At 34.6% G+C, this 25,306-nt stretch overlaps 1 pseudogene; it reads right to left on the reverse strand.

Annotated features, from left to right (window-relative positions):
• Positions 1-20,501: 20,501 nt before the first annotated feature.
• LOC126722568 (protein NRT1/ PTR FAMILY 5.10-like) lies at positions 20,502-23,699 on the reverse strand (annotated as a pseudogene).
• Positions 23,700-25,306: the final 1,607 nt, after the last annotated feature.

Genomic DNA, 25,306 nt, shown 5'->3' on the forward strand with positions numbered 1-25,306 from the left:
TTTAGGGCTTCCAGAGCACCTGTTGGAGCCATGTTTAAGTGGAGTCCAAATGAGTCCTTTAAAGTGTGTTTTTTTTTTTTTGGTAGAACTTTAAAGTTTTCGTGTGCAAGACTGCAGCTTTAAGAAATATTCCAATAGTAAAGAATATTCTCAATAGAAAACTATTATTATGAACTGGTTTTTGTCCAAGGGCGGTGGAGAGAAAATGTTAATAAGCTGTCACTGCTGTGTTTAGTTGCACTTTGGTTATGGTTGCAAATGTTTCCTTGTTTCAGGTTTATGGGTTGCTGCCTAAGTAGTTTATTGAGATATTAGGATGGTAGGAAGGAAGGTGCAGGAGGCACAACAGTAATGGGATTTTTAATGATTATATCACTTTGCCTAAAATGGTGTATTTGGTGAAAGAGTACTGCACTCTTGAGGGTGCTGAGAATAGATGATTAATTTTATTATTATTTCTTTTTTGTGTGGGGGAAGTGCAGGGTGGATTTCAAAGGCTCTTTTATAGGATGTCTGCTATATGCTGCATCCTCGCTCTCTCTCTCTTCTTTTTCACTATTACAAACATGCATTTGACGGATATGGATTATGGGTATTGCTTAAAGCTTCTGAAAAGCTCAATGTTTTTACCTTGTCAAGCCTCTTTTAACATTTAAAAGTAAAACAAACTCACATCTTATTTGTTGAAGCTCCTTTTATAATTAATTTGTTCCTTAGCTTCTAATTAACTCCTTAAACCAAATTGCTGCGTCTTCTTTTTGCACAATTTGTTAAACTTATACAACCCTGCTATTATGTTGACAATACAAGCTTTAAACCCTTCTACAATTCCAAGCCCTTATTATTATCATTTATCCCATCCTTAGCAATCAAATTAGATATTATAGAAAATTCCCCATCTTCTTGTGCAATCTTCTTCTTCTTCATCATCTTATTGTAGGGAACCTTTTTAAAGAAGAACCCTTTGAAGCTGTTCGCAGAATAAACTAAGGGCCAGAAGATCAGCCTATTCATGCTCCGTTTTAATCTCATAACAAGCCTGCCTCCTTGCACCTTTACAAACCTCTTTTGTGACATTTTTATTCGGCATTTTGATACCAATGAAACTATTATATTCAGCCCTACATATTTATAATAATACTAATTAGCTCTCAACATGCTCTACTTTGTAACAGCCCTAGCAAAACTTTAATTTACTAACCAAGCAATGTACCTTTTCTTTCATGTTAGACCCATGAAGTTAAATGTTATTCTGAGTTCCACTGCACACTTGTAGGCAGAATCACTCAATTAGCCCATGCTCTCTTATGACTGGACAAAGTTGCAAAGGGAACTATGTGGGTCAAAATACCGAGGAAATGGTAAATGATTGGCACAATTAATTTATAGGATATGAGCTAATATTTTACAACGGGAGAACTAGGTTGATGATCAAGATAAAAGAACTTATAGACACAAATTGGAACAAATATGAATCAGCTCTTATTATTCTCTTCGTCTTGGTCGAGGTAGGGGATCATACAATGGATTACACCTCTCTCTCTCTCTGTGTTGCTGTGTATTTTTCTAGATCCACTTCTTAGCTAGAGGAAGGCCCTATTTATATTAGTGATCCCTCCCTTTAGTAGTGGGGTTGTGCGGTAGAGAAGAGATATTTGTCTCATTAAGTGTCTCCTCTACCTTTTAGAGAGGTAAGTGGATTGTTGGGTGAAAAACATTGCTAAGACCGGTCATTTAGTCATAAATGCAGCCCTTGGTAGATGGCAATACCCATTTAATGTGGAGGCAACTATTGTTGGATTTAGGTGCTATCTCGTAAGGTTCATTGGGTGTATTTTCATTGGATTGTGGCCCTCCATTAGTTCTTTCATGGGTTGATTAAGTCATCAGTCATGTACCGAGGTTGTGGATCTCCTCAATAAGTATTAAACTGTAGTGAAGAACATCGTCGGGTTGGGATCTATGGTCCCCTATACTGCTTGGATCTCACCCTTTCTTGGTTCTCGGTCAGCACTCCTTGTTTGTATATTGGGTAGGGCTCTAAGCTTCACCACCCAGAGTAATTTACCGCATAGAGTTGCTTGGAGCTAGCAGCATTAACCACTGGAAGGAAAATCACAAAATCCCAACCAAAATTTTTATTAAGCTATATTAAGCCTTCGACAAAAGTGGATTATTTGACCTTAAATGGATTCCCAAATTTGTCTATTGAAGGAAAAATTTAACTCATAATGGGACTATATCAACAAAAGAAAAATTCAGATCCTTCTAATAACATCAATCGGCATCAAGATGTGAGGTAGGATGTTGGGGGTATGGGTTGCATTTGTACAAGAATCTAAAATTAACTACAAAAAATTGGCTTTTGTGCAGTTTTAGGAGAGTTTAGTTTCAATTTCTGTTTTTGATATAGGTTAGTTTTGTTAGTTTATGTGTTAGTTTGCTCTTTTTTTATTTTTATTTATTTTTAAGCATATCATATCAAGTAGGAACAGGATAGGATTGAAGAATAATAATTTTGCACCTTTAGCCTTTCCACGGGCTTATAAAAATGTTGACCATCTTAAGAACATTCAACTCATACATTTGAACGTTCATAAGACAGTCAACATTGAATATAAGATAATCATCGTGCACCTTTGGCATGATAGTCACTTTACAAGTATAAATTTTTGTGGAGTGTGACATCTTAAGAACATTCGACTCATACATTTGAACGTTCATAAGACAGTCAACATTGTATATAAGATAACCACCGCGCACCCTTAGTATGATAGTCACCTTATAGGTATAAGTTTTTGTGGGGTGTGAGGGTAAGGGCCGGGGTTTAAGTTTTTAAGAGGGAACTTCACATATATATACATTTAGATTAAGTTAGGGTAGAATTTCTATCTCGTAAAAAAAATAAATAAATAAAAACATTGTATATAAGATGCCATATATGGGAATTTCTTCAAAGGAAAGATATTCAAAAAATTGTTGCGTTGGACAAAGTTTAACCTAGTCTCTCAACCATTAATTGTGTTAGTCACTCAACTTTCAAGACACGTACAATGATGTCCCTGAGTATACTACTTTTTTATCTTTTAAGGAAACTAATAGTTGAAATTGACTTACTTTTTAAAATTTTTACATTTTCTATAATAACCTTTTCACTTGTGCTCAATTTTCCACATTAGCTAGTTTTGCATAAACTTAAAAAGAAAAGAAAAACTAAGGATCAAATTGATATTGGAAGTTAAGGAACTTAACTAACATAATTAATAATTGAGAGACCAAATTGAACAACTAAAAACTCGAAATTTGACACGTTTTATCAACTTCTACAAATTTAAGGTAAATAGGCAAAAATCCCAATCAACCAATTTGGAGCAATGTTTGAGTTCAAAATAGCCTATCCGCACCCATTACAAATGTATCCTTACAAAGCTAGACTTTAGATTTATTCCAACTTTAAAATTCATGGCCTTGAAAGCGAAAGGATCCAAATCCATACTGAAAAGAATAAGCCGTAAGAATTTTGATTAAAAAAAAGCAAGCAAGCAACCGAGTAGTGTAGTAGTAATCTCCTTGTATTCAATTTTCTTAGTGTAATTGCCTTGTAGTTCATCTTCAACTTTTGTATTCGACTCTTGTATTTAGGGATGACAATTTTTGCTCGACCCGCGGGCATCCGGCCCGGTCCGACCCTAATGGGTCGGGCGTTACCCGGTCCGATTAGGAATAGGGTCGGGTATGGGGTTTTAAAAAAAAACCCGAAGCGGGTCCGGGTTTTATTAAAAAAATCCGAGACCCGACCCGAAACCCGGTCTACATAAAAACCCGGTACTATATATTACAAAAATACCCCTCCTATATATATACCCCTATACTCTAACCCTAAATCTAATCTCTCATTTCTTCTGTTCTTCAGCACCAACTCAAAGTCAGAACCCACGCCTCCCTCCCTCCCTCAATCCTCACCCTTACTCCGACTGTGCTTACAATAGCCAACTCTCTCACCGCCGGTCCAACTCTAGCCGCCATCCCAAGCCTTCGTTGCCGTCCCAAGCTCTCTGTCAGTGTCACCGGTCCCAAGCGCTCTAATATATCTCAACTCCGTTTCATCCTCGCCGTCGCCGATCTCACACTGTCAAACAGTCCTCTGCCCCTCTCATCTCATCTTCCTCGCCCATGGCCACAAGCGTGACACGGCCTCACTCCACCTTGGTCTCCAAATTTTTTTTTTTCTGGGTTCAGTTCGCCTCAATCGTGTGAGTTTGTGTTTATGTTTATGATTTCTAAAAGGGAAAAATGAAAATCATCATTCTCCATTTTTTTTTTTTTTTTTTTTCCTGGGTTCAGTTCGCCTCAATCATGTGAGTTTGTGTTTGTATTTATGATTTCTGAAAGGGAAAAATGAAAATCATAGATCTGAAATTTGTGTTTGGTTTGTAATTTTGAAAGTGAAAATCATAGATCTGATTAGGCCAAAGAGGATTCTTTAAAAATGAGTTTAAAACTATATTCTATAAATTTTATTATTTACTCATCTCCATAATTTATATTTTGTGTACTAAAAAGAAAAAAATGCGCAGAGAAATGGGCAATGGCCATTCAAAAAATTTTTTTTTTTGGTTGGGCTGCGGATTCGGCCCAAATCTAGCAGGGCTTAACGGGGCCCCGGGAAAAAACCCAGTTAGTAAATGGGGGTTCGGGCTTCGGGCTTCGAGCTAAGACCCGTGGGTCGGGTCCGGGTATGAAAAAACCCGGCCCGAACCCGACCCGTTGCCATCCCTAAGTTGTATTGTGATCTTCAATTCAATTCAAGTACGTTTCATCGCTTTATTAGTTCTTTATCCTAATTACTTTAATCAAATCAATATACTTAGTTTGTCAATCTCTCATCATAATCCTTCAGTTGTCAATCTTACTTGCTTTAATTTTATTATTGCTATTGTATTTATTTGAATCTCATATGGCAAAAATAGTCATTAAAGCATTATTGAACTCGTCATATTTTAGTTGAAGTTGAATTTGTTCCTCAAGTTTGATAAAAAGAATTAATATAACAAATTGACTACCACATAGAAATAATTTTTTTAACAAACACAGAGTTGATATTACACATTACTCATACTCCTCTATTATAAGCAAACTAGCAGAGTGTCCGCACGTTGTGCGGATAATGTTGTAAGCTACTACATGACTTCAATAAAGAAAAATGGAAGCATCAACTCATGTGAAGTTATATAGGGGTAAAACTAATGGTCATTGAGCCATAAAAACTTGTAGTTACATGCTGCATCAATACAATTTCCATTAACATAACATTTATCCTTGGCTCCACAAATTGCAGATGACTTCAATAAAACAAAAAGGAATCACTAGTTCAATTGAAGTTAAATAATGACAGCACTAATTGTCACTGAGAAACATGGGAAAAAAAATGAAAATGTGTCGAGCTTAGGAAGCACTAATTGCATATGCCACTTGCGATTCTCTTTCAATGTTTTAGAGCATTAAGCTCCACCACAAGAGATTATCTGTATAGAGAGAAGACGGATCAAATGAAAATTAAAAAATAAAATACCTATTGGAAGCCTTTTGTCGAACACCTGGCCAATATAGTCATTTGTTCTTACTAACATAATCCTTATGGAAAAAAGGAAACTGATTTAAAGAGGCTTTAAAGAAACTTGAACATAGGAACAAATGACGACTTTCTTATCCATACGCAAGTTAATTTATTTCCACCAATGTCAATTAGAGGTTGCTATATCATGCATACAACCAACATCAGCATGAGCAACAATAAAGAAAACCCAATGAATGCAAGCTATGTATTTGTAACTGCCAATGCTTTCAATCAACTTTTCCCAAATTTAATTGTTTCTAATCCCAAACAAAATAAAGAACAAACAAAAATAAATTATAAAGTCATCAAGATAGAAATATAATTAATCAATTTTCTTTCAAGCATTTTATCAAACATTATGGGCTCATGGGTGTGTGCTGTGATTGCAAATGACATGGAAGAGCTCAATCTTTTAGCTATGCTTCTCCCTCATGGATCTTTCTACATGCCCAATAAAAGAAGATTATTTAATCAAATCAGTCTTAACCTTAGGATCCAAATAGTATCAAATTTGACAATTTCTCTTAATCACATCCCCATGTAACATATTTAAACCACTCACCAAAAGACCAAGTAATAACTATAGAAATGGTGTGGGTCACTAAATATCTTAACCAATAAAGATATCAAATAAAAAAAAAACAAACCACTTCTATTAGCAAAAACCCAATACCAAACATAATTTTTTTTTTTTTTTTTAAAGAACAAACTGAGTTAGTATTTTGTACATTCATTGCCCAGTGGTTGCTCCTCTGATTTAGCATTTGGTAACATAACCAATAAAGTTGAAGCTTTGATTTTTCCAAGTCTATGTTCCTTTAAACATTGCAGACCACAAACTCAGTACCTGACTTAAAAAAGATTAACTTAAAGAAACAAAGAGAGAGTCAGCAAGCAATATAAAGAGAGAAACACAAAAGTGTGCATTAAATTGAAGGGGAATCGAAGAGTTAAGAGAGAGAAAGAGGTAGCAGCCAAGAGAGAGAGAGATAGGGAGAGACGTGAACTGGTTTTGTCAATCATTTCATTTTTTAAGAGGAGTGCAAAGAACTGTAATAGGATGATTGGGTTCTAATTGGGCTTGCGCTTTTTAAATGCCAGCTCATTTCTTTAGCTAAATGCAAGCTTAGAGTATCACATGACAAGACATCATGCACTCTGGCATGAAACCTTTGCTTTTATATATACTAGTGGAATACCCGCGTGATTCGTGGATAATGTTGTAAGATGCTATATAAGAAAGTTAAGTAGGATGTTAAACTTATTCGAAAGTAATAATATGAACGAAGACCTTTTTTATTGATTCAAAAATATAATACTAGATAAATTTTCATTTAGAATTTTTTTTTTTTAATTATAAGTAAATTAGAATCGCTTAATCTACTAATGGTGTTCACTAATTGGTTACATGTTGCATCAATACAAATTTCCATAAACAATACATCTATCTTTGGCTTCAAAAATTGTAGATGACTTCAAAAAAGAAAAAAGGAAGCATCAACTCACTTGAAGTTATATAGGGGCAACACTAATTGTAATTGAGCCAAAAAAATTGTAGTTACATGCTGCATCAATACAATTTTCGATTAACATAACATTTATTCTTGGCTCCACAAATTGCAAATGACTCCAATAAAACAAAAAAGAAGCACCAATTCAATTGAAGGTAAATAAAGACATCACTATGTCACAAAGTAAAACAAAAGGAAAAATGTGTTGGATTTAGGAAGTACTAACTGCATATGCTACTTGCGATTCTCTTTCAATGAGAATCAATGTTTTAGAGCATTAAACTCCACCATACGAGATTTATTTGTATAGAAACAAAAGAAGACGGATTAATTAGCATTAATGCATATTGCTCTTAGGTTTTGTCATAATTAGCATTAATGCACACAATTTGCATTTGTCACATGTAATCTTCGGTTGAAGGACATAACTCTTAAATATTCCCATCTAGGAAGTTATTTTTAGCTTAAAATAGATATTATTGGATAATATGGGGTGTCACTTTAGAGGCTTCTAAAGAAACTTGAACATAAGTATTAACCCTAAGCACATCTTATTTCACAGACTTAAGATAATTTGCTTCCATCTACATGGTAAAAGTCTTCATTAAGCAAGACATATATAATATGTGCAGATTGTGGTGATTTTTTTAAAAATTCACTTTCAAATTATCCTTAACCCTCAATGGTTAAAAACAAATTATTCATCTTTAAAAAAATAACCACTTTCTTATCCGTAGGTATGTTAATTTGTTTCCACCTGTGTCAATTAAAGGCTGATACATCATACAACCAACATCGGCATGAGCAACAATAAAGAAAATCCAACAAACGCAAGCAATGTATATGTAATTGTAAGTGCTTTCAATCAACTTTTCCCAAATTTAATTGTTTCAAATCCCAACCAAAATAAAGAAGAAACGAAAATAAATTATAAATTCATCAAGATAGAAAAATAATTAATCAATTTTCTTTCAAGTATTTTATCAAACATTATGGATTCAAAAATATATATATACCTACTCCTGGGCTCTTTGCAATTTGAATCCACTACAAAAGTTTCGTCTCCACTGGCATTTTGATCCAATCTGCATAGATACTTGAATCTACGCTGTGATTGCATGTGACATGGAATAGACAGGGCCGGCTGAACCTATAGGCGAGCTAGGCGGTCGCCTAGGGCCCCCACATGTAAGAGGGCCCCCAAGTAGCAATAATATTGTATATAATATTGTGTTCTCATCTGAAAAAAAAAAATGTATATATATATATATATAGTATATAATATTGTGTTCTCATCTGATGAAAAAAAAAAAAAAAAAAAAAAACATAGTATATAATATTGTGTTCTCATCTGAAGAAGGAAAAAAAAAAAAAAAACCGTTTCTCACATTTAAGTTGCAGTAGCAGAAGAAAAGAGGCCCGTTTCTCATTTGAGGAGAAAAAAAAAAAAAGGGCCGTTTCTAACTGAAGTGACATGATATCTTTAGCTTGCAGAAGAAAAGATCACAAAACACCCGTTTCTCATCTTGAAAAAAAAAAATTGCTCGTTACTTACATTGAAGTGACATGAAATCCTATCATCAAATCTTTAACTTGCAGAAGAAAAGATTACAAAAAGCAATAATCTTTGGTTTGTAAAAGAAAATATTACAAAAGGCAGAAAGAAGAAAAAAACCGCCCACTCTTTGACTCTCTCCAATCTCCATCTTGATTCATAAAAACAAAAAACACTCTTTTTTTTTTGTTGACTTACTCATCAGTTGGTGTTGGCAATAGACTTGATGTGTTCACAGATCTTCATTTCAGGTTCATTTTTTGTTTTCTCCTCCTTTGCCTCTTTCATCTTCTTCATAGTTTGCTGGGTTTTTTTTTTGGTTGAAGAGGAGTTTGCTCAGCTCTGCTATTGCTCATTGCTGCTGAGTAAAGAGCACAAACAGCTGTGGCAAGAGAACAAAAAGTGAAAAGAGAAATAGATTTCTCTAGAAGCTTGATCCGGGCCCTTAAAAATGTCTCTAGAAGCATCAATTCATCCGGACCATTGATTTCACTTTACAAAAAGTGAAAAAAAGCTGGTTGTGGCTTCTAGAGAAAGCTTACACAGTTACACGTTTTGCCTTTTGTTTTTTGATTTTTGATTTTTTTTTTTTTTTTTTTTAAGAAATCAGAGAAAGCCTTACACGTTTATCCTTTTGCTTTTTGATTTTTGATTTTTGATTTTTTTTTTTTAAGAAATCAGAGAAAGCCTTACACGTTTTGCCTTTTGCTTTTTGATATTTGATTTTTTTTTTTTTTTTTTAAGAAATCAGATTTTTTTAGTGTGATGCCATGATGAACTTTTAGTATTAGTGAATGTGTGAATCAAGTTGAGTTCTACATATTTTGTTAGTGAAGAGTATTGATAACAAAATTATAAATTTAGAATAATTTATTTTGTATTAATATTAATTTTAATTTTTTTGTGCAGGTTTAAAGTGTAAAGTGATCATATTAATTAAAGCTACAATTGTGCTTTTTATAAACCAGGTTCTATTGTTTTATACGTTAAATTTATATTATTCTAGTTAAATTGTAATTTTTATTATTATTATAGATTGTATTTCATTTATTTGTAAATATTTTTTAATTACGAATGTCTACTAGAAAATATCCATCCGGATATGAAAAACTAAAAAAGAAAAGACAAAGAGAAGAACTAATTGAATCTCAAAAAGGAGCTATGGACAAATTTATTACTAGTAAAAAACAAAATCTTGTAGAAAATTTGAGTGAAAGTTTCATAAATGAAGAAGAAATTCATCAAAAAGAGTTAGAAGATAATGAAAATATACAACAAAATGATAATAATGAAGATGGTCATGATAATGTTCAAACATGTAATGTCACCATTCTTGATAATGAAGCTCAAAATAATTTAGAGGAGAGTGAAAATATTAATGATCAACCTAATTATATTCCTACAAATATTTTTGATCCAAGTCAATGGAAAACTATTGATATAAAATTAAGAGATTTGTTAGTAGAAAATGGTCCAATAAGAGTTGATGATCTAAACTTTCCTATAGATAAGAACTCTAGACATTTTTCTACTACGCATTATATTCGAAAATTACCAAATGGAGAGAAACATGATAGAAAATGGTTAGTGTATTCGAAAGACCTAGATAAAGTATTTTGTTTTTGTTGTAAGTTGTTTAATTCAAAATTTAATACAAATCAACTAGCTAATGGAGGAACTAAGGATTGGAAAAATATTAGTTCTATTCTTAAAAATCATGAAACAACTAATGAGCATATTACTAATATGAATACTTGGATTGATTTAGAACTTAGATTATTGAAGAATAAAACAATTGATAAAAATGTCCAAGAACAAATTAAGAAAGAGAAAGATCATTGGAAAAAAGTGTTATTAAGAATAATAGCGGTGGTAAAAAATCTTGGTAAAAATAATTTGGCATTCCGAGGAAAAAACAAAAAGATCTATCAAGAAAATAACGGAAATTTTTTAAGTATAATTGAAATGATTGCAGAATTTGATCCAATAATGCAAGAACATGTTCAACGTATTCAAAATGGTGCAATCCATAATCATTATCTTGGACATAATATACAAAATGAAGTGATACAATTATTAGCAAATGAAATTAAAAGTAAAATTATAAAAAAGATTAAAGAAGCAAAATACTTTTCAATTATACTTGATTGTACCCCCGATGTAAGTCATCAAGAACAAATGACTCTCATACTAAGATGTGTGGATATTTCAACAAGTCTGATAAAAATAGACGAACATTTTGTGGAATTTTTAAAGGTAGATGATACTTCTGGAAAAGGTATTTTCAATGAAATTATAAATGTAATAAAAAATCTTGAACTTGATATTAATGATGTACGTGGACAAGGATATGATAATGGGTCTAATATGAAAGGGAAAAAACAAGGGGTACAAAAAAGAATTCTTGATATAAATCCTAAAGCATTTTACACACCATGTGGTTGTCATAATCTCAACCTTGTCCTGTGTGATATGGCTAATTCTTGTCCTAAAGCTATTTCTTTTTTTGGAGTAGTACAACGAATATACACATTATTTTCTTCTTCCACAAAACGATGGAACATTTTACAAGATAATGTGACAGGTTTAACTCTTAAGCCATTGTCACAAACACGTTGGGAAAGTCGAATTGAAAGTGTGAAAGCAATAAAATTTCAAGTTCTAGAAATAAGATATGCTTTGTTACAATTGGCAAAAACAAGTGAAGATCCCAAAACAAAAAGTGAAGCTGATTGTTTAGCAACATATGAGATTGAAAGTTTTGAGTTTTTGCTATCTGTGACTATTTGGTATGATATATTATTTGCTGTTAACTCTGTTAGTAAAAATTTACAATCGAAAGACATGCGTATTGATATTGCTATAGATCAATTAAAAGGTCTCATGTCTTTTTAAAAAAAATATAGAGAAGATGGATTTACATCTGCTATGAATTCATCTAAAGAAATTGCAAGCAAAATGGAAATAGAGCCTATATTTCGTGAAAAACGTATCATTCGTAGGAAGAAACAATTTGATGAGAATGTCAATGATGAGACAACACAATCCGCTGAAGAATATTTTAGAATTAATTATTTTTTATATATAGTAGATCAAGCTATTTTTCCAATTGAAAGTAGGTTTGAACAATTTCAAATATATGAAAATATTTTTGGTTTTTTATTTAATTTTGAAAAACTAAAATCACTAGATGATGATAGTTTGAAAAAAAATTGTCTTAATCTTGAATCTTTTCTTACACATGAAACTTATTCTGATATTGATGGCTTAGATTTATATTCAGAGTTAAAAGTTTTAAAAGAAGTTTTGCAAATAAGTGATAACTCTCCAATTAATGTACTAAATTATATAAAAAGGCTAGAATCTTTTCCAAATACATGTATTGCTTTCAGAATATTACTAACTATACCTATTACAGTTGCTTCCGCAGAAAGAAGTTTTTCAAAATTAAAATTAATAAAATCATATTTAAGATCAACTATGTCACAGGAAAGATTAAGTGAATTAGCTATATTATCAATTGAAAAGGAAATGTTAGCGGAACTTGAATGCAAAAATTTAATTAGTAATTTTGCCTCTCAAAAAGCAAGAAAAATAAATTTTAATTGAAAAAATATATATTAATTTATAATAAAAGGCCCCATTTAAAACTTTTGCCTAGGGCCCCCAAATTCGTTGAGCCGGCCCTGGGAATAGATCAGTCTTTTAGTCAAGCTTCTCCCTCATGGATCTTTCTACATGCCCAACAAAAGAAAATTATTCAATCAGCTCAATCTTAGCCTTTGGATCCAAACAGTATCAAATTTGACAATTTCCCTTAATCATGTCCCCATGACATATTTTAACACTAATCTAAAGACTAAGTTATAAATTATAGAAATGGTGTGTATCAGAAAATATTTCATCCAATAAATATATCAAGCAACACAAACAAACCACTTTGATTAGCAAAAACCCATTACAAAACAACAACAATAAATGAACAAACAAAGTTAGTATTTTGTACCTCTTAGATATAAAGGAAGGTTTTGATATTCCTCAATATTTTGTACCACAACAAGTAAAGTTGAAGCTTTGATTTTCCTGAGTTTCTATTTCCATAAACATTGCAGACCAAAAACTCAATACCTAGATTTAAAATAAAATAAAAATAAATAAAAATAAAAAATAAAAAATAAAAAAACACTATAAGGGTGTGTTTGTTAGGAGGTAAAATAGGGTGGATGGAAAATTTTAGAGAAAAAATAGGAAGAAAAACTTTTTTGGGATGTGTTTGGTTGGGTGAGGAAGAAAGAAAATAAATGGTGGGGCTTAATTTTATTTTATTTTTTTTCTCCAGGACCACTATAAAGTTTTCTCCCCAAAATTTGAAGAAAACTGGGAGGAGGAAGCTCATGAAATGAGCTTCCAAAAATACCCTCTATGTTAGAATTCACCTCCAAGTCCCCAACGTGTTGGCTTCTTTTTTCTTTTTTCCTTTGATTTTTTATTTCTTTGTTACATGTTGGCTTCCTTCTTCTTCTTCTTCTTCTTCTTTTTCCTCTGTTAGTAACTAATGTGTTGGCTTCCTTTTTCTTTTCCTTTTTTTTCTCTTTGATTTTTTTCTTTCTTTGTTACTAACTAACATTTTGGTTTTTTTATTCTTTGATTTTTGTTAGATGTGTAGCTTTCTTTCCTTTTTTTTTTTTTTTTTTTTTTTTTTTTTTTTTTTTTTTTTTTTTTTTTTTTTTTTTTTTTTTTTTTTTTTTTTTTTTTTCGGTGCTCATATGTTTATTTTCTCATTAATTTTGGTTGGTTTTTGTTTTTTTTCAAACAGTTTTGGGTTTATTTCTTATACTTTTTTTTTAATTTACTTTAATAAAGTGTCTATTTATACACAATTTTCTTTTAAGTATAATGTGTTACTTTTTGTTTTATTTAATAGACACATGATGGTAAATTTATACAAGTTTTATTTTCAACTAAATAAAAAAGTTTTCCATCCCTCCATTTTTCCACCCTCCCAACCAAATACAAATAAGGGAACCTAAAATCTTTTCTATCCTTCCACTTTTCCATCATCTCTCTATTTTTTGTCCTCCCACTTTTCCATCCTCCCAACTAAAAGAAACACAGAGAGAGAGAGAGTCAACAATCAAGTAGAAGGAGAGAAACACAAAAGTGTGCGTTAAATTGAAGGGGAACTAAAAGGTTTAAAGAGTGAAAGAGGTAGCAATCGAGAGAGACAGAGAGAGAATATGAATTGGTTTTTTTGAACATTTTAGTTTTTAAGACGAGTACAAAGAAGTGAAAGAGCTGTAACACGGTGGTTGGGTTATAATTCATTAATTGGGCTTGGGCTTTTTAAATGCCAACCCATTTTTAAAGCTAAATGCAAGTCTAGAGTCTCACATGGCAAGACCTCATACACTCCTACATAAGGTCTCTCTCTCTCTCTCTCTCTCTCTCTCTCTCTCTCTCTCTCTCTATATATATATATATATATATATATTGATTGATGATTTGAGTTCGTCCTAACCTTTTCCACCAATGGGTAAAAGGATAAATAAGAAAGTAGTGAGGTTGTGACGGGTTTCGGAGAGAAAAAAAAAATCTACAAATAAGGTTATCATGTGGCAAATAATGCATAAGACATCCCATGTATATATACATACAAACATATTCCATTAGGTTGGGTTCATTTTTCCCATTAATATTAAGCCTCTCAGTTTCTTTGCCCTAGGGAACGTGTAAAACCCTAAGTGGCTAGTGGAAGGTGTGCCTACTCTCTGAGTTAGGCTTCTGTTTTTTCTTTCAGTATTCTAAGCAAGGGAACATGGATAACAATACTATGAGGAGGTGATGGAGAATCTCTCGGCCATGTGGGAAACCTTCTCTTTGTCTAAATCCGAGGGAAGCCAGTATAGGGTGAGTGGGAGTAGCATGGAGGGGCCATATTTATTGGTGGCAAGTTTTTTAATTGGAAGAGTTCTTAGCATGGAAGCGATTGCAAGAACTTTCAAGTTGCTTTGGCACACTAAGAAGGGTTTTGAGGTGAGGGATATAGGGAATCACTGTGTCCAATTTGCTTTCAAGGAAGAAACTGATATTGAGAAAATTCTTGCGGCTGAGTCATGGTCCTTTTTATAAAAATTTGGTGGCATTGAAGAGAGTTTTGAGACCGGCAGAGGTGAAGGATTTGGTTTTTGACAACGTTAGGTTTTGGGTTTAGGTCCATGACCTTCCGTTAGGTAGTATGAATATGCAAACGACTTCCGATATTGTTTCAACAACGGGGGAGGTGATTTTGGGGTCCAGTGACGCTAAGGAGTTTGAAAGAGCTAATTTTATGCGAGACCGAGTGTCTATCGATATTACAAAACCCCTAAACAGAGGAAGAATGGTTGAGTTCAGTAATGGTGAGGTGAGTTGGGTCAGTTTCAAATATGAGCACTTGCCTAACCTATGCTACTAGTGTGGTCGTCTGACTCACCATGATCGGGATTGCTCGCTTTGGCAGAATAGAAAGGGAGTCCTGCTGGAAAAGAATCAACAATCTGGATCATGGTTGAGAGCTAATACTCCGAATTTGGCTAAGCGAATAGTTCTCCGGGTTGCAGGTTATGAGGATGAAGTTCAGGGGGAGTTTGTGTCAAATTCACCGAAAGGAATGCATGAAGAATGGGATTCAATTGGAGTCAATATTGTTTAGAGGACAACAAATGAGGTTGGGCAGCAAGCTTTACGTAACAAGGATGACGAAGGAGTATAGATGGTGGTGCAGGAATCTCGAGCAGATGTGGACTTGGTCTCAGGTCTGGGCGGCTTGACAGAGCAGATCATTTCTTCACATTCTTTCAAGCCCAACTGGATGAGATTGATGGTGAATTGTCTCAATTTGATAACGTGGAGGGTGATTTAGAGATTGCTCAGGAAGGGGTGGGCTCTAGGTTGGTAGGACCAGCCCTTTCTTTGAAGAATTTGTTTACACAAAAGAAGTATACTCCACAATTTTTTGAATTGGCCTAAGTTTACCCGAGTACCTAGAAAATCTTGTGAGGTCCATGAACCTTTGGAGATGGTTTTGTCTAAATGGTTGAGGCAGGATGGGGATTAGGTTTTGGAGGAAGCAAATGAGAGGTGTAAGAAACGAGCAGTTTTTTCTAATGATTTAATGGTGGAGGCTGATGGTTAGCCCCGCCAACAGCCATGAAACTCTTAGCATGGAACTGCTAAGGGCTTGGGAACTGTCATGCAGTTTAGGAGCTTGTTGATATTGTACAAGCTCAAGATCCCATGATGATGTTTTTATCAGAAACATGGTAATCTAAAGAGTACATATTGTGGGTCCAGGATAGAATTCAGTGTGTTGGTTGTTTAACTCTTCTATGGAAAAAGGGGATTGATGTGGGGTGAATAGTTTTTCGGGTTACCATATCGATTCCATTACACATGGTAATTCAAAAAATGCTTGGCGATTGACTAGATTTCATGGTGAACCTGAGGCAAGCTATAGGAGTGAGGGGTGGAACATGCTTCGCATGCTGAGTTCAAAACCTAAGCTTCCGTGGTGTTGTTTTGGAGATTTCAATGAATTGCTTAAAGTGCAAGATAAGAAAGGTGTGGTACCGAGAGCTCATAATTTAATGGAAAACTTTCAGGATGTTTTAGAATTTTGTGGCTTTGTTGATTTACGATATTCAGGTCTAGATTTCCCTTGGAGAGGGAGACGAAGGGGTGAGATGATTTGGGAGAGATTGGATAGGGGTGTTGTGAACTATGAGTGGTTGACTAAATTTTCCATGGGTAGGGTAAAGCATTTAAATTGCTTCACATTGGATCATCGTCCCATTCTTTTGTCTTTGGATGCTGATGGGGAGCCTCACAAGTGGTGTCGTAAACCTTTTATATTTGAAGCAATGTGGGTTTTGGATCTTGGGTGTAAAGATACTAATACCCAAGCTTGGGATTGCTCTCCTAGTGGTACTCCTATGTATGCCACGGTTTTGAAATTGAAAAAATGTAAACAAGGTTTGAAGTCATGGAGTCAAGAACATTTTGGGCATGTGCAGAGCAGTATTAAGCAAACTAAGGATCGGCTTTGGAGGGCTAAAGATGTCTCGGTCAAATCTGGGAATTGTGATGAGGTTGATCGGCTGAAGAAACAGTTAAATGTTTTATATGACAAAGAAGAAAAAATGTAGCAACAAAGGTCTCATATACAATGGTTGAAGAACGGGGATCAGAATACTCACTTTTTTCATGGATCTGAAACATAGAGGAAAAGGTAGAACTTTATTAAGGGGTTGCAGGATGAGCAGGGAGTGATGCAAGAAGATGAAGGGGCTGTTTTGGCCCTCCTTGTTAAGTACTACTCTAAACTTTTTACCTCTTCTAACCCATATGATTTAGATCACATCTTGGATGGAGTTCAATCTGTGGTTACTGATGAGATAAGAGCAGAGCTTGGGAAACCCTATACTAGTGAGGAGGTTGGTGAAGCCATAAGGCAGATGAAACCATTTAAAGCTCCAGGCCCGGATGGTATATCGCCGCTGTTCTACCAAACTTACTAGATGGATGTAGGTATGTATGTTAATCCCAAAAGTTCATAACTCGGATAAAGTTATTGATTTTAGACCTATAAGCCTCTCCAATGTGATCTATAAAATAATCACGAAGGTGGTAGAAAATCGTCTTAAACCTATGCTTCACTCCATAATTTTAGAAACTCAAAGTGCTCTTATTGCAAATAGATTGATTTCAAATAATATCTTAATTGCTCCTTACAACATACGAAGACGAATTGTATAGGGTAGAAAGGTTTTATGGCTATGAAGTTGGATATGAGCAAAGCTTATGACAACGTGGAATGGTCTTTTCTTGAGCAAATCCTTCTCAAATTGGGATTCCAGGAGTCTTGGGTGGAGTTGATAATGGATTGCATTACTTAAATTTCATATTCTATTCTCGTGAATGGCGAACCAAAGGGTATGATCACATTGTCAAGGGGTTTGAGGTTAGGGGATCCTCTTTCTCCCTATTTATTCTTGTTTTGTGCGGGAGGGTTAAATGCTCTGTTATGCGGTGTGGCTTCACAAGGAGAAATTCATGGGTTTTCTATTTGCAGGAATGGACCCAAACAAACCCATTTATTTTTTGCCAATGATTATCTGATTTTTTTGCAGATCTACCTTAAAGGAATGTCATAAATTTCAAGAGTTACTTGGGTACTATGAGATGGCTTCAGGTCAAATGATCAATAAGGAGAAAATGACTCCCTTTTTTAGCAAAAATACAGATGTGCCGACTTAGGATGCTATCAAAGTGGGATTGAAGGTTCCAGTTATTCATCACTATTAAAAATATTTGGGGCTACCCTATTTTGTTGGCCGGAATAGGATAGCTTGCTTTACTCAAATTAAAGAGAGAATTTGGGCTCAAATGCAAGGTTGGAAGGAGAAGCTTCTATCTCAAGCAGGCAAGGAGGTCATGATCAAAGCGGTGGTCCAATCTATCCTAGTTTATTCTACGAGTGTTTTTAAATTACCTGTGATTTATGCAAGGATATTGAAGCAATGATACGAAAGTTTTGGTTGGGTAATGGAGCCACAAAGAAGATTCATTGGGTGAAGTGGAATTCTCTTTGCTCTTCTAAATCAATTGTTGGTATAGGGTTCAGGGACCTTCAAAATTTTAATAATGCTATGTTGGCCAAGCAGGTTTGGCACTTCATTCATAACAAAGATACTCTTGTGTATAAGGTTTTTAGTGCCAAATATTTTCCTAATGGTAGTGTCCTTGATGCACTTGTACATTCGAAAAGTTTTTATGCATGGAAAAGTATTTTGCAAGCTCGGGAGGTAATTCATAAGGGTGCAATTTAGAGGATTGGGAATGGCGAAGCAATCAATATATGGGATCATCAATGGCTGCCTGAACTGGGTTGTAGTAAGATTGTGTCTCCTAGAGTCGATTCTAATGTGGTTTGGGTATGTGACTTGTTTTATCCAAACTTAAGGACTTGGGACCCAGGTAAATTGGTTAGCTGTTTTTTACCTTGGGAAGCCAAGAAGTGGGGTGTATATATGTGGGAGAGGCTGAGGCAGAGGATGTCTTGATTTGGCCATTATCTCCATCTAGGAGTTATAGTGTGCGGAGTGCATATCGTATGCTTATGGAAGCTGAAAATTCTGCCTTACCAAGTTCTTCCTCTTCGATGTCTTCAAATAGCATTTGGAAGAAGATTTGGAAGCTTAAAGTTCCAAACAAGGTGTGCCATTTCTTGCAGAGAGCGGTGAGAGACTCTTCCTACAGAGCAGAACCTGAAGCATCGGCATCTCCCTCTAGATGATACCTGTGATGCTTATAATGATCAGTCGAAATCCCTCATGCATGACTTATGGCTCTGTGATCAGGCTTGGGCTGTGTGGTTGTCTGTTTCAGATTTTCTTTTCTTAACTTAGAAGAATTGTAGGTCTTTTTTGGAGATTTTGGAGACATTGTTCTCTGTTGGGTCAGGTTTTCGGTGTGCCTTGTTTGCTATGATTTTTTGGTGTTTGTGGAAACAACGGAATCAAGTTAGGGAATGTCAACGAACACAGTAGCTCCATGAGGTTGGCGATAAAGTTAGGGATTTGGTTCAAGAGTATTGGGATATTCACTTCAAGGAGAAGCCGATCCATGTTCGTCCTCCTACAATTCGGTGGTCTCCTCCTTCAGCTGAGTGTTACAAAATTAATTTTGATGCAGCTATCCTGGAAGGTACAAACTGAGTGGGGATAAGGGTTGTGTATAGGGATTATGAAGGCCATGTCTTGGCTGCTTTGAGTCAGAACGTGGCATTGGTGCAATCAGTGGAAATGGTAGAGGCTTTGGCAGGGAAAAGGGCTGTTGAGTTTGCTAGGGAGCTAGGTTTCTTTGATGTGCAAATTGGAGGTGATTGTCTTCGTGTCATATAGGCTTTACAGGATTCAGATCATTGCTTTACTCTCTTTGGTCATATTATTGAGGAGACTAAGAGGTTGGGTAGTTTTTTGTGATGGTGTCAGTTTCAACATGTTTGACTGGATGGGAATCATTTGGATAATAGCCTTGCTAGACGAGCAGCTTTAGCTACAGATACTGACATTTGGATAGAGGATTTACCCAGTGATTTGGATGTTGTATTCTAGTAGGATTTGTCTTAACTGTTTTAGTTTTTAAATAAAATATCGCTTATCTTTTGCTCAAAAAAAAAAAAAAAAAAAATTCTCATACCCACATTTGATCACCTGGGTGGTCAAAGTATCCCGTGACCTTTTGGATTAGATTGATTTAATTGGGTTTCTTGAGTTGTGTCTTTTTTTTTTCTTTTCTTTTTTTTTTCTTTTTTTAATCCTTAAAGCCCTAATTTGATGTACCAACACCAAGTTCTTGGGATTCAGTTTTTCGGGCCCTTCTTTTCTGTAAACTATAACTCCTCAACTTCAAATTCTGTCAAAGAAGGGTTTAAAACCTACCCACTTCCCCTCTATTTTTCCCTTATCCAAACACAGAGAAATAAGTGTCCAAGTGACATCCCACCCAAACACATAACATAACATCCATGTAGTTGGGTTTTAAGTGTTGGCTTTTAAAAGGTGTTCAAACCCCACCTCCCCCTCCTCTACTATCTATTCATCTAAAAAATAAATAAATAAAAGTGCTGGCTTCTAGAAATTCTATGTTAGAATACTAGAATTTCAAGATATGATGTCATTAGGTCAAATGTTTTCGCTTAGCATGAAACAGTTGAACCCTAGGTTGAGCACACCAAAAGATGACAAGGAGCATAAAAATCTACTAACAGCAAAGTGACTGAATTCAAATTGTACTTTTCCTATTATTATAAATATAAGATTTTGCAAAATACAAGTAGGCAGAAAAAGCAACTGCACCAAGTCCAGCAAGTAACCAATAAAAATAGTCAAGATGTGCCCGATTAAGATAATCAGCAAACCAGCTATCTTTGCCATCCCCGCCATTTGCCTCCTCAATGAAAGAGATAAGAAAGCTGCTTAAAAAATTTCCGACCCCAAAAATACTAAGATAGAGGGCGAGACCTACACTTCTTAATTCAATTGGGACCTGATCATAGAAGAATTCTTGTAGCCCGACCATGGTGAAAACATCAGCAATTCCTGACAACACATATTGAGGAAGAAGCCACCACACACTCATTGGAATAGTTACATCTAGCATATCAACCAACCCATATTCTTTAGCAGTTTTGAGCCTTTTTATATCAATTAGAGCTGCAATTACCATGCAAATGATAGATAAAAGCATCCCAGTTCCAATTCTCTGTAGCATTATGATTCCAAAGGGTTTAGTGGTGATAGCTCTTGCTATAGGAACAAAAATGCAGTCATATACAGGAATGAAAAAGACCATGGCCAGGCCGCCAAAGAATTGTAGTGAAGCAGCTGGTATCTCAAAGCCAGGAAAAATTTTTCTATCAAGAGTAGCCCCTTGCTGGTAAAGAAAGTTGAGGTTTGTGCAAACACAATAGCATAGCCTAAGCTTGTAGCCCAAATTGGAACAAGCCTAAGAACTGCCTTTGCTTCTTCAACATCATTGACAGTACATACCTTGTCTTGCAAGGCTCTGTTAAGGAACCTGTCACATTGAGGATCCAAATCATTCTGGAAAAGGAGAATAGATCTAAAAAATGAATTAAAATTTGTTTTAGTTAAGTAAACCAAAATTATTTCAACTGAAAGAAGAGCAAGACTTATTCATTAGTTGGGAAACAGGTGGTATGATTATTTTTGTTATTAGTAATATAATAAAAGTTGTGATAGTGTTGGAGAAAACAGTCTATAAGTCTGAAGCCAATTCAATGGAGCATAGGTAAAATGAATGGTATAAGTAGCAAACTAGCTTTCACAAACGGGTCAAGTTGATTGGGTTCGAGTTCGGCATTGGCGGGTTTAGGTAAGATTGTGTTCAATTTAACAATGGGTCGTACTGAGTTGCAAAACCTAAAAACCCCTATCCATTCTTTTTAGGGTCAGGCCAATCTAGTTTGACAAGTTTTTTTCATATGCAAATAATAATAATAAGTAAAAATAAATTTGAACAAAATTTGTGTCTTCTTTTCAAATACTAATAAGTGAACAAATAAAGAAAACACTCATAAGTTAAAGTTAAAAATAATACACAATTTTAAGTTTACATAGTCGTAAGGTTCACAAAACTAAAATCTTCAAGGCTCCAAAACAAGAAGTGAAAGAGCGAAAACATTTTTACACAGGATCAAAAGGCCAAAACAAGCTAAATTTTTTCCTTTCAAAATAAAGAGTTGACTTGTGTGACTTACGGGTTGACCTGGACAGGAATTTCAGCAGGTGGGACTTAGGTAAACCCCCCTTTTTTTTAACGGGTACAAAAGCCTTGCTCATATCGATATTTTTCTTTCGGATTCGCATGGCTTATCAAGTCCAAGTCCAATTTTACCATGTATAGTCATTACCCACAAATAAGATTCTGGATTAAATGTGTTTATTATATGTTATGTTAAGGTTTTAACTGTCTCCTCCAAGTATTATCTCTTCAATAACTAAACCTCCTGGACCCTTTATATCATATTTATATAAAAAGTTTCTATTTTATTTTTTGGGACAAGAAATACCATATTAGAGAGGTAGTAAGTCTTTAAAATAAAATTGAATATTGCTCTCTTACTTGAATTGTTCAGAGCTATGCTGTGGCAGGGTTCTGCAAGCTTCCTCTTCAATAACTATTTCTGATGGTTTAGCCCGCCGATTCTTAATAGCTATAACAAACACCTGACCGATTCTCACAAATGGGCTTTTCACCTCTTTGATACTATATCTATAAGTTCTAGTACCATGCAAGAAGACACCTAAGGCAATGACCATCACAACACAGGGGATTCCAAATCCTAGACCCCAACTAAGGCTTTCTTGTACAAAGCTTACGACCAACATTGCCACAGAAGAACCTGCACATATTCCAAAATACCACCAATTGAAGAATGAGCTTTTGGCTCGGCATTCCACTAGATCTTCTCCATCAAACTGGTCAGCTCCAAAGGCTTGAACACAAGGCTTGTGTCCACCGTGCCCAACTGCTACTAGATATAGAGAGATGATGAATAAATTCACTTGGAGCTTAGGAGAACCTAATCTAACTTTGTTGTTGCCCATGTAATTAGAAGTACTGATAGAAGGAAGCATAGCTGACAGAGTTAGCAAGCCTAGTCCCTGTGATTAATCACAATCTAAGTCATGGATAATTAAACTAAAATATAAAACGCCTAAGTTCAAAAATTAATGCTAAAATAGTAATGTTTAATTTTGGAAGATTTCGTTCTGAATGCTGATGCTCTCTTGTCATAAAACAGTGTGTTTTTGAAAGACCTTTTGTTTCCATGAAACTGTACTAATCTCTAGCTGAATTCTTGTATGCAAAGGATTTTGAGGAAGAAGACTGAGTCAACTTTGGCAATACTATCCATTTTGTTCCTTTCTCTGGTATTAGTAAAGGTGGGCAATTCATACATGGGTTGAGATTTTGTCCAGTGCATTCATATCATAAAGTGTCCAATGCACTAATGCACTGGATATAAGTCGTGTCCTCCTTACATAGCCTTCGTGGAAAAATCAAGAACAGGAAAATAATGGTTGTCTGAGGGTTGCTACAGGAGTTATTGGAAAACAAGTGCCTATGCACTTGTGCTACTATGAGATCTTTGCAACTTGCTAGTTTTTCTACTATGAAATTGATAGTTGACTTTTCTCCCACTTTTGGCAAGGGATGCTTAAACGGAATTAAGGGGGGAGAGAGAGAGAGAGAAATACGCACCAGAATGTATATGCAAGAAGCAACAATAATGGTGTGGTAGCACCCTAGATAAGAGTCAGCTACGAATGCTCCTAATGGTGCAGTTCCGAACCAAGTGTTGATGTTCACGGCTGCAGTGGCCGTTGATTGCCCCAGCTGCTCAGTCAGTCAAGAATTTATTTATTTATTATTATTATTATTTTAAGAACTAGGTTTAGAGCTATACTTGTTACCTTGGGAATTGATGGGTGGGGTTCACCGGCAGACTGTGACGATCAGCAAAAACCACCAATGGATCGGTGATGTGGACTTGTCGGCGTGGATGGGAATTTCATGGTTGGGATTGCCAGTCGTGGATTGGGGGAGGGGATTTCACGGTTGGACTATAGCACTACGGTTTCACGTTGGATATTTTGATTTTTTCCGTAAAGCACTACTGAGACAGTGAAGGGTATTTTTGTCTCAATGTAATATGTAATCCACATGTGCCAATAATTGCAGGCCAAGTCTCCATACTTCTTAAAATTAAACGGTTTGTCAACGTATTATTAGGCCACGGTAGGTTATAAACTAACTGACTCTACTTTTCAAAAAAAATAAAAATAAAAATAACTGACATTGACTAAAGGATGAAAATTATAACATTTTGTAAAGTTTAGTAGTGAAAAAAAAACTTTTGAAAGATTAGTAACCAAAAATGAATTTTTATAAAAGTGTAAGGAAGAAAATAATATTTTACTCAAAAATATATTAAGTTAATTGGAATATCATCATCACTTTCAAGTAGATGATATTATTTTTATTATTTAACAATTATTGTACATAACATCAATTATAGGCGGCCATGAACCCCCTGGCTTTTTAAAATTTCTGTTAAGACCAGCCTAACTGGCAAGAGAGTAAGTTGATAATTTACATAAAGAATTTACTTGCTGGCCACCTCTTAATTTTTAGAATTCAACTTCTCAACATATAAAATTTAGACCTTGATCTAAATAAAAATTTTAATCGGCACATCTAGTAAAAAAAAAAAAAAAAAAAAAAAAAACCAATTCTCAGCTTTAAATCACTGGATTTCAAGATTAAAATGTACTATAAATTTAGAGTTGCGGAGTAAAATAAATATACCTCCAGCTGTAGTTGTTTAAGTCTTTAAAGAAAAGAAGACTCACTATATGATGATAGTGTATATAAAATGGTTTTTTAGTATATGGCATTTACCTTACACATATCCTTTTGATGGAAACACAGGCTATATATAGAGGCTAGACTAGGGATCCTTTTGGATCAAAATTTTCATAACTCTCCTTCCATCAAGGAGATTAAAAATTGTAACTTCATGAAATTTTATTAATCAAAGAGGTTATACCAATTGAGAGTTACTAAAGGATGTTACACCTAACATGTAACTTTCAAAAATAGGAAATTTAAGACATGAAATAAGAAACTTAAGACATGAGTTTCATCTTGGCTCAAATGTGGGCCACATAAAATTCTCTTTTAAGGAAATATAATCCTACATTCTCCCACTTGGCCCACATGAAATTCAAATAACTCAATAAGTGATTATCACTATGCTATAGCCACAATATTATCCATGTCATTAGTTGTAAAATGCTTCCACTCAAATAAATAATCCAATATATGAATCATGGTGGTAATCCCCTTGAGTATAATGAGTATTTCCTTCCATGTGTTACAATATAATGTAATCCTTACATGAGTACTTTATGGCCAATAAATTCTTTATGAATGGACTACCTATTAACCATTTGGGTCCTCCTCTAAACATCCCCACAGATATATTGTCCTTTA

The sequence above is a fragment of the Quercus robur genome, chromosome 4 (assembly GCF_932294415.1).
Source record: "Quercus robur chromosome 4, dhQueRobu3.1, whole genome shotgun sequence".
Lineage (NCBI taxonomy): Eukaryota > Viridiplantae > Streptophyta > Magnoliopsida > Fagales > Fagaceae > Quercus > Quercus robur.